We start from the raw sequence: 11,445 nt of genomic DNA, 5'->3' as shown, positions 1-11,445 counted from the left end.
GATATAAAATATTGCATTACAACCAAATACTTTTGTCTTTATAAAATGATTCCCTCTTTCAATGAATCAGGGATCAAATGGATAAAGCAAGGTATCTAACTAGATATGTTGATATATAAGGCACAATTTTTCATGTTTCAGGGGTGATCTATGCACAGCATGTTATTTGTCAATTATGATATTCCTAGAATATTTTTAACGTTGTCGCAATTTCATGGCTATTGTTTAGAGGGGAATCCCAGCTTTCCAACAGTGCAGATTTATTTAGGCCGGTGGAAAGGCGACAACTACTTTAATGATTAGTTAGCTATAGTTAACTAGCGAGAATTGCTACAAGTTATGTTTTGAATTGGCTATCTAGTTAGTCTGTCATTATTTTATACCTGCTGCTGAAATGTTGAACTCTCTCCTCGGGCAACGGCAGTCTCGTCAAGATCATCATGGCATTTGTAGTTCTTTATGATAGCCACATTAGCAGCTAATTAACATTTCATTTTTTGGGTGTAAATTCAGGCGAATATATTGATATTGGTCACCTTGCCCTTATTTTAAGTGTTTCTACAATCCCCTATGGGAAAAACAAATGGTGGAAAAACGATTGGAACCATTTCCCTGTTTGACCGCTAGGTTTTCTGGGTATTATCATAGCCGCCGGAACTAGTTTGGGGATGGGGGTTCTGCAAATGTTTTCACCAAAGTGGGGGTGTGCTGCAGCACCCTCAGCACCCCTACTTCCCATGACTATGGGTCTAATGACTCATACTGTGGTACTCTATTGCTATTCAACGCAGATCCGGTATGCAATTCCCCAAAAATTTGAAGTGCTGGTACAGTGCTCCGGCCCAAGTCAAGCACTGAGCCAGAGTTAACTACTTAAAATATTTTTTTACGTTATAAATAGTTTACAATATGAGACCTATCTTTGGTATCAATGCACTTCAGAGGGAAGGCTAGGCCAGAGGCGTACAATATGTGTGGTTTGAGAAGCTCATGGAGCAAATACCATCTACCCCAAGGGACAGTTTTTATGATAACAGATTCTATTAGTGTTTACTTTGTATTGAATATTACATGAAATATACCCAAACTCCAAAGGTTTATTGTAAGTTTTGAGAGAGGGCATGAGAGACTGATGAATACATCTGCAATTATTGTGCAATAGGCTTTAGAAATATATATATGTTTATTTGCTTTTTGAGATAACATTGCAAAACAAAATGTACAGAGCATGCTCGATTTAAAATGTAGGCAAACATTATGGGTAGGAAAAAAAATCGCCTTCCACACCATTAGCTACCATCTTCATTCAGCTGAGGAATTAATAGAATGGATAGATGCAGGGTCTGTCAATATACATAAAAATAAAAACTGGGTAAGGTAGTACCTCAAGCAGTGTGGTGTCTCTTCCGTTTCCTGGAGGTGACCCATGTTGCTCTCCTGTTAGGAGATTCCAGGACAGTCCATTCCATATTGTCATACAACAGCAACATCCCTAGACTCCACAAAGTTGATGTCAGCAGTAACAGTCAGTTTGGACAGCTCCAAAGTGGCACTTTCATCAGTTACCTTCTCTTGCCTCACCATCTTTTGACGTCTGGGTTGAAGAGGGAAAGGGAAGCGATCCAGGGGTGCGTGTTCAATCTTACAGAGGCTGTCCTCACTGCTGTCACTGTTATAGTCGGGATTGGAGACTCCGGCGCCGCACCAGCCAGGCCAGGGGTTCTCCCTGAGTGGCACCACGTCCTCAGTCTGAACTGCCTTCTCCAGTAGCATGCCTCTGTGGGGCCTCTCCTCCAGCCCAAAGGCCTCCTCCGGACTGGGCTCCACCTTACGGAATGTGTGGCGGGCAAAGAGGCATATGCAGAACATCTCCACAATCACAGAGTAGTGGTAAATTACTGACAGAGGAAGAGAATAAAAGAGATAAGGTTACCACCAATACATGCCACATTGATCATTTCATAATATGCATTTCTCTCCACTGTTACAATATTGACATGGAGATGATATTGGGAGGGAGATGTATGGGGGATAACTTCCATCACGGTGCACTTACGCTGGGAACGCATGAGAACAGAGAAGGGAGGGGAGCAGGGCACCACCTCCAGGGCCCCCATGGTCTCCAGGATTCCACCCTGAAGGCCACACAGCACCAACACTACAATGACACAGATAAACTTGGCCCTCAGCCCATAGCCAGGCAGAGCCTTTTTGGTGGCCTTGTAAAACAGCAAGTGGCCATAGAAAGACAGGAAGGTAGACACGCCTATGATGGCATTCACGTACATATTGGGATTGACAGAATCCACCTGTGAAAAATGACATGGGTATGGTTTAACAAATAGCAGCATCTACTTGTATAATTAACTAATTGACTTATTAACCACAGACTCACCTGGTTAAATTAAGGACAAACAGAGATTGGTTACAATGCAAATATATCTTGCGGTATATGCTTGCCACTCACATCTCCATAGTCATACTGCTCATCTGTCCAGAGGACCAGAGTGACAAAGAACAGGATGGTTCTGACCACAGACAGTTGCAGCACAGCAGCCATCATCCATCCCAGGCTGGTCCTATGGAGGGATAGTGGGGGGGTGGGTGATTTTGGCGATATATTATGCATTTATCATTATCGCGATATATTCGGTATTTATCATTATCGCGATACAGCCGATTATGGCAAATATATTGTGCATTTACCAATATTGCGATATGGGGCAGTTACAGCAATATATTGTGTATCTATCATTATCACGGTACAGCAATATCTTATGAATCTATCATTATCGCGATAAGATGTGCACACTGGGGAGGAGGACATCCATTGGTAAAGTACCTGTTGATCGCTATCATAGGGAGGCAGCAGCAGCAGCAACATGGGAATGGATCTGGAGACACCTGCTCTCCAGCTAAGATCTCCAGCATTCGGGCCTTTCCCCCAAAGAAGTCTGTGATGAGCCCCATAAACTTTAGCAGAGTGATTGAGTGGTACCTTCAGAGAGAGAGAGAGAGAGAGAGAGAGAGAGAGAGAGAGAGAGAGAGAGAGAGAGAGAGAGAGAGAGAGAGAGAGAGAGAGAGAGATAGAGAGAGAGAGGGGGAGAGAGAGCAACAGACAGAGAGATAGTTTTACTGGAGGTTTTAGCACAGAATGATGTGAATAATGTTACCGTCAACTTTAAGTTCGTACACAAACATAGTGCTGGTGAAAAATACGTTGTACTCGATACTTACAGAGAAGCTATGAAATTACACAGTGAGGAGGAGCGAGGAACATACAGCGCAATGATGGAGGTTAAGCCAAAGACCTGACCGAAAGAGAATGAGTGAAGTTAGACAAAATTTACAAATACTTATCCGAAAACAATTGAAATGTGTGGCAAAAAGGAGAGGTCCCTTTACCGGGTACATGCCCAGTATCCACAGGTAGAGGCACCAGCGTCTGGAGGAGGGCACGTGACGCAGGAAGAAGCCCACTTCTTCTAGGAACAGGGCCAGGATGATCACAGCAAAACCGGCAGGAATGATAAACAACCAGAGCTCATCCTTGACCACTAAGGACAAACGCACAATACAAGGGCTAGTGGTGGAACAGATCATATACAACACAGACTAGAAAGGCTGGTGTAGCAGCAGATGGCTAAGTTATCATCACATAGATTCTAAGACGGCAAACATTAATATTGCACATAGACAAAGCATTGAAAAAGCATTGTGCAGTTTTGGGCATTTTTTCACATTCTCGTGCCTTCAAGCACAGACCTCTATCACACAGAACCTAATGTGTGTCAGATCCAATGACCAAAAAATTAAAGGTAATCTCTGGCCAGTCAATAATATAACCCATATAGTTTGTGTGAACGCATAAATGCAGGTCTTACCACTGAAGAATTCCCATGACAGTGGGATCTCTGCTCCTAACCAGCTGCAGTTGCCTCCTCTCCTCATCTTCTCAGGGAGGACAGTTCCTACTACCAACAAACATCACAAACGCCAGACTTATTATGAATAGAACAGAATCTAGAGTAGGCCTTCTATAAAACCAGATATCTGTCACATTTTAGGAGGGACAATTACATTTGAACTAACTGACCTCCTATAGAAAGACTGATTGTTTTTCTGTTCTCTCGAAGACGGACACTTGGTGAATGTCTTGTTAGTTCCGTGTTGTGGTGGCATCTTGTTGTCTGAACGATTCATTTCCGATAGCAGTGATTAATGATTGCCTAAACACAGGTAAGCTGACAGGTAGGGAGCCAAGTCCACTCTGGAATGTGTCAACTTGTGTTGTTTCTGAACCGACCATGAGGGGGATCCAAACAAGCTACATGGTGAAAATACTGTCTAAGACAAGAAATTATAGTAAATAGTCTTTTGCACGACACTTAATTGTTATAATAAGCATAATACTCTTTTAAATAGTTAAGATTAAAGCTGCAATATGTAACTTTTTCGGCAACCTGACCAAATTCACACAGAAATGTGAGTTGTAGATCTGTCATTCTCATTGAAAGCAAGTCTAAGAAGCTGTAGATCTGTTCTATGTGCGCTATTTCTATGCTTCCCAGTCTTAAATTTAGTTTTTGCGTCTTTTACATTCAGTTTTGTACACCAGCTTCAAACAGCTGAAAATACAATATTTTTAGTTATGGAAAATATATTTCACAGCAGTTTAGATGGTACAATGATTATCTACACTATATTTGCTTGTTTTGTCACATAACCTGAAATTAGGTGAGTTATTAGAATTTTAGCAACCAGGAATTTCTGCACAGTGCAGCTTCATCTTCTTGATGTACTAACCATAGTATTCATCTGCCATTTTCAATTATACAATTTGCAGCAAAAGACAGTACAATACTTCACAATCTGCCTGAGCCTTGATTAATAAATAATGTAACTAGTGAGGTGTGTTTTACTGCCCATCATCAAATAAACCCTTGTGTAAGTAGGGCAACAGAACTAGAATTTTGTTTTGCCTTTAAAACAGATACACATACAGTAGAAAAAAGTACATCCATCGAGAACATAATGTATTATATAACATCACTGGCCCAATATACTGTAAATTAAAAATTAAAAAAATCATAGTGCTACTGATATACACAGATACATAAATATTCATATAATGATTGTGTGTGATCAAACTACAAAGCCCTGAAAGAACAGTAGCCTTTACAGAGGCCACTGATAAATCTTCAGCCTACCGCTGGTTCTCAATCTCAACAGTGTGATACATCATAGCAATTAACTAGTGAGTGACTGGTTCTTTAGTGTTTACCAAACAAACTAATATAGCAAGACCCCGGTAAACAAAGCAGCATTCTTCCAATCATGATGGAGTGGGACAATCGTCCTGGCCCCACACTTCGCTACTCCGTGTCAATTAAGTCTTCACCCACACCAGCCCTTACCAGGTAAGATGGCCCACCCGTGAGCTAAGGGTTCTTTTTGGACCAGGCTATTGTCTTCTGTTCAGTCCAAACCTTCCGTCCAATGAGATCACTGAATGAGGCGGTAGAATACCCAGCAGCCAAACACCAGCCAGTGACTGGCCCAGCTCAACTCTGACCACTTCTGAATGGTGTGGTTGGCCACATAACCCTGTGGAGGAAGAGGACGGCAATGGTGACTAAATGTGTATAAGTAATACGTTCATGCAGACCACTGTTAATTCTTATGTTCTCCATTAACTTGGCCCCAGCCAGCAGTAGCATGTCATTGGTGTGTCTTACCTCCTCTGCAGCCAAGTTTTCTACGTCAGCGTCAAACAGGGAGCCCAGGTATGTCAGGTGGAAGATGGCCATGGCACTGAAGGCCATGTTGATCCCATACACCCATAGCTCCTACAAGAGAAACACAGACCATTCACTGCACCAGGGCTGTGTTCTGAATCCCCAACCTTCTCCACGCAATGTGCACTAGCTAGCTCACTCCCCCACTTGGACCAATTCAACATGCAATTAACAATAGGGTTTCTTATGGAATGCAAACATGAGTGTTAAACAGTCCTGGATGTGACAAGCATGTATCTTCTGGTGCTGATGATGGCAATCGGTGGGACACTGTTTGGACAGGATACAGGCACTAAAGATGGCTGCCAGCCTCTTCCTCAGAATTGACAGAGGATGGCAAGACAATAAGGTGAGTACAACCTTAGAAACAGTACTCGCATGAAACAAGTGAGCAGATGAATGTGAAAAGCAGATAGGAGAGGTAACTTTACCATGTTCCACGTAGGTGATGAAGCCCAGAGACAGCAGCACGGCCCCAAGATGGAAACTGAGGCCCTAGAGAAAACAAATTTCGATTGGCTACCCAACAGAGGAAGCAGATCAACCAGCACTTCACTTTGGCCTCAGCCAGAGGGATCAGGCAGGGACATTTTCAAAATCAGATAAAAATCATACTAAAATACAGAACAGCATTAAAGTGTGATGGTGACCTTTTCTGAATCCTCACGTAACATTAATTCACTGAGTTGGTTGACTCATACTCACATGTAGCAAGGCACTGGCTGTGTAAGTCACAATGATGGAAGGAAATCTGCCAAATTTCAAAGCACTTTTGAAAACATCTGTATACCAAAATGGGGGAAAGACGCAGTAAACAGTTGACATTTTGATGATACTGGTTTGGTTAAACAGGGCCTATAGTTCTAACATTTCTATCTAATCTGTTTATAATAAATTGAGGGTGTATTGATGCTTACATGTGTTGAGCCAGCGAGACATGGGGATGTTCCAGGTCACCACCAGCACCATGGACCTGGCCAACTCCACATTCAGAGGCTTAACCACTTTCAGATCCCTAAATAATCCCTAAATAAACATTTTGTGCATGCATGGATATGCACATGCACACAATATTTTCACATTACTTCCCTAGACTAATATTACAGTAGGCGCCTATACACTGTGTTACTATGCAATCACAATATTGCAATTATAAACATACACTTACAGTTAAAAAGGCAAATTGATAATATACTGATTGAACCATAGATTTTATGAATTGGACTCACCATTTGACATTGTCCTTGTCTTCAGTAAAACCTACTCCTGCTAGCACAGTAATACTTTCGCTAAGGTGGCCCACAAAGTAGTTACTGAAGTGGAAGGATACAGCATTCTCATAGGTGTGGAGCCACCTGCACACAGGGAAAACAGACAAGATAGCTCTAAGATACTGTTTATAGCCTTTCCTTATTTCAGCAATAACGCAAGGAATAGCATTATGCACTGACGCCATCTTGAAGAGTGAACTACTAGGCTATGACTTAACTACTGCTACTACCAGTGTTTGTCTAAAGAACTTTGACGTTCTTCGTCACAATAACCCTTACCTTGCTTTTGTGCCTCTTGGAAGCAGAGAAAGTAAAATAAATGGAAATCACTAACTAAGGTATGGGGCGATGCAGTTGGATATCACCAAGCACACCTGGCATAACCCTTACCTTGCTTTTGTGCCTCTTGGAAGCAGAGAAAGTAAAATAAATGGAAATCACTAACAAAGTTGTTCTACATTCACATTCACAGCACTGATAGAGATGGCATGACCAAGGAACAGTCCTCTGCCCCCGTGGATTGGAATGAAGTAAGGGAAGAGGTATGGGGCGATGCAGTTGGATATCACCAAGCACACCTGGCATTTGACTGAACATTTCTGGGGGACAGAGAGACCATGTTAAAGAAATGACAGATTTTAGCAGCCTGGCTATATTGATCTAACTGCAGTGAAAAGTGGTGTAAACTTTTTGCACCAGCGCAAACAATGAGTAAATATGGACCAATATGTTATAGGCCTATATGTCAAATGTAAACTTAGATACTATCCAGGCATCTATTCAGCTTTCTTTCAACAAGTTCACTGAGAACACATTTTTTTGCCTCTTCATCTGTGGCTTACCAGCTTGTGGCTCTCAATGGCCTCTTTGTAGCTTGAGTAGCTGACCCAGGGCCCAAAGACAACAGTGCCCACAAAGAGAATGTAGCCTGTGAACTCCAGAGGATTGGGTACAGCAGGCCCGGTGCCTCTGTCCAGGTCAAAAGCCAGAGAAATGGCCTTCATGGCCACCACCATCTGAGAACCTGGGGAAGTGGGGATGACAGGCAAAGCATGCACAATGGTTCCTTCACTAAGGCCTCGAATACAATGCTACAGGAGGATGTCTGTAGCTGAATCTATACAATTATGCTTATGTCTTACACTGCCTTGCCATCCAATCATTCAACATTGTTCAATGTATTAAATTAGGTGTTTTCAAATGTAATGCTTCATAGAAATGCAGGAAAATAAACTCAGATATGGTGACAAATTATGTCTGTGCAGAACATTTACCTCTAATTTTATGCCAGGTCATTGTTTCAATCATATGCAGCTCTCTGGAAGAAAACAATAGGAGAAAACGGTTAAGTGGAGGATGGTGCCAGCACCAATGCCTATGATACAGCATTTACTATAGTGGAGTTCATTATTCATTACCCCATGAGTAGATAGATGAGGATGGTGGCGGAGAGGAAGATTCCTCGGCTGCTGGAGTGGCGGTTGAGGAACAAGGCAGTGTAGCAGAGCAGACTGAACAGTAACACCCACACCATGGACTGCTCAAAGAACAGGTAGAGGGCACATAAACCCACTGCAACTGAGCCCAGATGTTTCACAGAGGACGAGAGACCTACTGGAGGACAGGAAATACTAAATACAGCTATACCAGGCCGGCACCACCAAAGGCTTTTGTAGGAATTGGGGTGCTTATAGGTCTCGGTATGGGACTTCTTTATCTGTCATCATTACATGTGTCCCATACACAGCAGATGGCTTCATGGCAAAGTATAAATGACATGATTCAGTCTTTGGTTGTGTTCCCCCGCTCAGACGTTGCATGCATCAACCAATGGTTGCATGCCACTTCATTGACTGTGCCGTTGGGGACCAGATTGCTATAACATAGGATGTGGTTAGCTGATACGTAAAATACCTATCCAGGCGTTGTAAGATCTGGCATGCGTCTGCAATGCCAAGGCAGAGGAACTGTGTCTCCAAAGTTGGCACATCCTCTGTGTTCTCTCCATTATCCACTATATATACAAAAGTTTATGGACACCCCTTCAGATTAGTGGATTCGGCTATTTCAGCCACACCTGTTGCTGACAGGTGTATAAAATCGAGCACACAGTCATGCAATCTCCATAGACAAACATTGGCAGTAGAATGGCCTTACTGAAGAGCTCAGTGACTTTCAACGGGGCACCGTCATAGGATGCCACCTTTCCAACAAGTCAGTTCGTCAAATTTCTGCCCTGCTAGAGCTGACTGCGAGCCAGGCCTAATCGCCCAACATCAGTGCCCGACCTCACTAATGCTCTTGTGGCTGAATGGAAGCAAGTCCCCGCAGCAATGTTCCAACATCGAGTGGAAAGCCTTCCCAGAAGAGTGGAGGCTGTTATAGCAGCAAAGGGGGGACCAACTCCACATTAATGCTCATACTTTTGGTCATGTATTGTATCATGTTATTGGTCAAGTGTTCAAGTGAACTCACCCAGCCTACAGAGGAGTCGACAGAGCAGGCAGAGGAGCAGCAGCTGCCAGACCTGTTCCACTCCCTGCTGGCCATAGGGAGAACACAGCTCTCCCCTAGCTCTTGGAAGAACTCCATCCTGCTGAACTCCATGGTGTCGCCTCAACTTTGCCTGGCTCTCACTGGAGTGGAGAAACATGAAAACAATGTAGCTCTAAGTGAGTGATCAATGTTAAAGGTACAATATGTAAGATTTCCTAATGTTCAATTATCAAGGTAATTTCAATTAATGCCCTGGCTTTCTTGTGTATAACTTATTATGCATTATGAGTTGGTATAGTCCCGAATGTGGCGATGCTTTCCATTGTGTACAGCATATCCATGCACATTTACATAGAAAAAACTAAAAGTCCCTTGTCTGTCACGAATGTTGAATAAAGTTATATTTGAACTTACTCTGCCGATTGTCCGTGGGGTGGGTCCTTCAGCTGGTTGAAATGTGAGACAAAATATCCACAGGAAAGTATTATTATTATTATTATTTGTCTAGAATTTCAACCAGCTGAAGGACCAACCGCACAGACAACCGGTAGAGTAAGTTCAAATGCAATTTTATTCAACATTCTGGCTTGTAAGGTAACTTTCCAACTTTTTGCAGCGCTTTGTTTTAGACTGTAATTAAGAGACCACTGCAAATGTTTCTTAAATCAGCATCTCTACATGTATGACAGCCATTCCAGTGTCTGTTGAATTCCAACACAGGCACACCTCATTCTACTGAATTAGGTACTGATTAGGTGATCACCTGAACCAAATCTTATTTAACGAGGAAAAGTATAAAAACCACTGCTGTGGTCATCACTATCCTCTTGCAATAGGACCAGCTGGATGGCAAAAACAGTGCTAATAGTACCTCAAAAGTAATATTAATCAAAAAATAACTATGGACCATGCTAAAAGAGTTGAAAAGGAAAGTTTTGAGTGAGGAAAGGAAGGGTTCAATTCTGGCTTTACTGGCAGAGGGATACAGTGAGCGTCAGGTTGCTTCCGTCCTTAAAATGTCAAAGACGGCGGTTCATAAGAACAAGGTCAAGCAGCAGACATTGGGGACAACAAAGCTACAGACCGGCAGAGGGCGAAAACGACTCTCTACTGACCGGGATGACCGCCAACTCATTTGAATGTCACTCAACAACCGTAGGATGACATCAAGTGACCTACAAAAATAATGGCAAATGGCAGCTGGGGTGAAGTGCACGGCGAGGACGGTTCGAAACAGGCTCCTAGGGGCAGGGCTGAAGTCGTGCAAAGCTAGAAAAAAGCCCTTAATCAATGAGAAGCAAAGAAGAACCAGGCTGAGGTTTGCAAAATACCATAAGGATTGGACCGTAGAGGACTGGAGTAAGGTCATTTTCTCTGATGAGTCCAATTTTCAGCTTTGCCCAACACCTGGTCGTCTAATGGTTAGACGGAGACCTGGAGAGGCCTACAAGCCACAGTGTCTCACACCCACTGTGAAGTTTGGTGGAGGACTGGTGATGATCTGGGGGTGTTTCAGCAAGGCTGGAATCGGGTAGATTTGTCTTTGTGAAGGACGCATGAATCAAGCCACGTACAAGGTTGTCCTGGAAGAAAACGTGCTTCATTTTGCTCTGACATTGTTCCCCAACTCTGAGGATTGGTTTTTCTAACAATGTGCCATGCCACACAGCCAGGTCAATCAAGGTGTGGATGGAGGACCACCAGATCAAGACCCTGTCATGGCCAGCCCAATCTCCAGACCTGAGCCCCATTCGAAAACTTCTGGAATGTGATCAAGAGGAAGATGGATGGTCACAAACCATCAAACAAAGCTGAGCTGCTTGAATATTTGCGCCAGGAGTGGCATAAAGTCACCCAACATCAATGTGAAAGACTGGTGG

The 11,445-nt window shown here is 43.0% G+C and overlaps 2 pseudogenes across 2 annotated transcripts in view; both read right to left on the bottom strand.

Annotated features, from left to right (window-relative positions):
• Positions 1-1,164: 1,164 nt before the first annotated feature.
• LOC311147375 (organic solute transporter subunit alpha-like) lies at positions 1,165-5,503 on the bottom strand (annotated as a pseudogene). Its single transcript, XR_014615630.1, has 9 exons — positions 5,418-5,503; positions 4,097-4,347; positions 3,885-3,974; positions 3,406-3,557; positions 3,238-3,311; positions 2,843-2,998; positions 2,468-2,579; positions 2,057-2,309; positions 1,165-1,898 (listed from the first exon to the last, which is right to left on the bottom strand). The product of XR_014615630.1 is annotated as an organic solute transporter subunit alpha-like (transcript).
• Positions 5,504-7,509: 2,006 nt separating this feature from the next.
• LOC311147620 (protein-serine O-palmitoleoyltransferase porcupine-like) overlaps positions 7,510-11,445 on the bottom strand; it is a 55,866-nt pseudogene continuing 51,930 nt past the window's right edge. The window contains exons 2-6 of the transcript XR_014615629.1: positions 9,545-9,705; positions 8,488-8,683; positions 8,344-8,387; positions 7,912-8,093; positions 7,510-7,668 (exon numbers count right to left, since the gene is read on the bottom strand). The product of XR_014615629.1 is annotated as a protein-serine O-palmitoleoyltransferase porcupine-like (transcript). The remainder of the gene's footprint in view (positions 7,669-7,911; positions 8,094-8,343; positions 8,388-8,487; positions 8,684-9,544; positions 9,706-11,445) is intronic.

Source organism: Coregonus lavaretus (assembly GCF_964263955.1).
Source record: "Coregonus lavaretus genome assembly, chromosome: 20".
NCBI lineage: Eukaryota > Metazoa > Chordata > Actinopteri > Salmoniformes > Salmonidae > Coregonus > Coregonus lavaretus.
The sequence above is the reverse complement of the archived record's forward strand: the minus strand, read 5'-3'. Positions and strand labels throughout refer to the sequence as shown.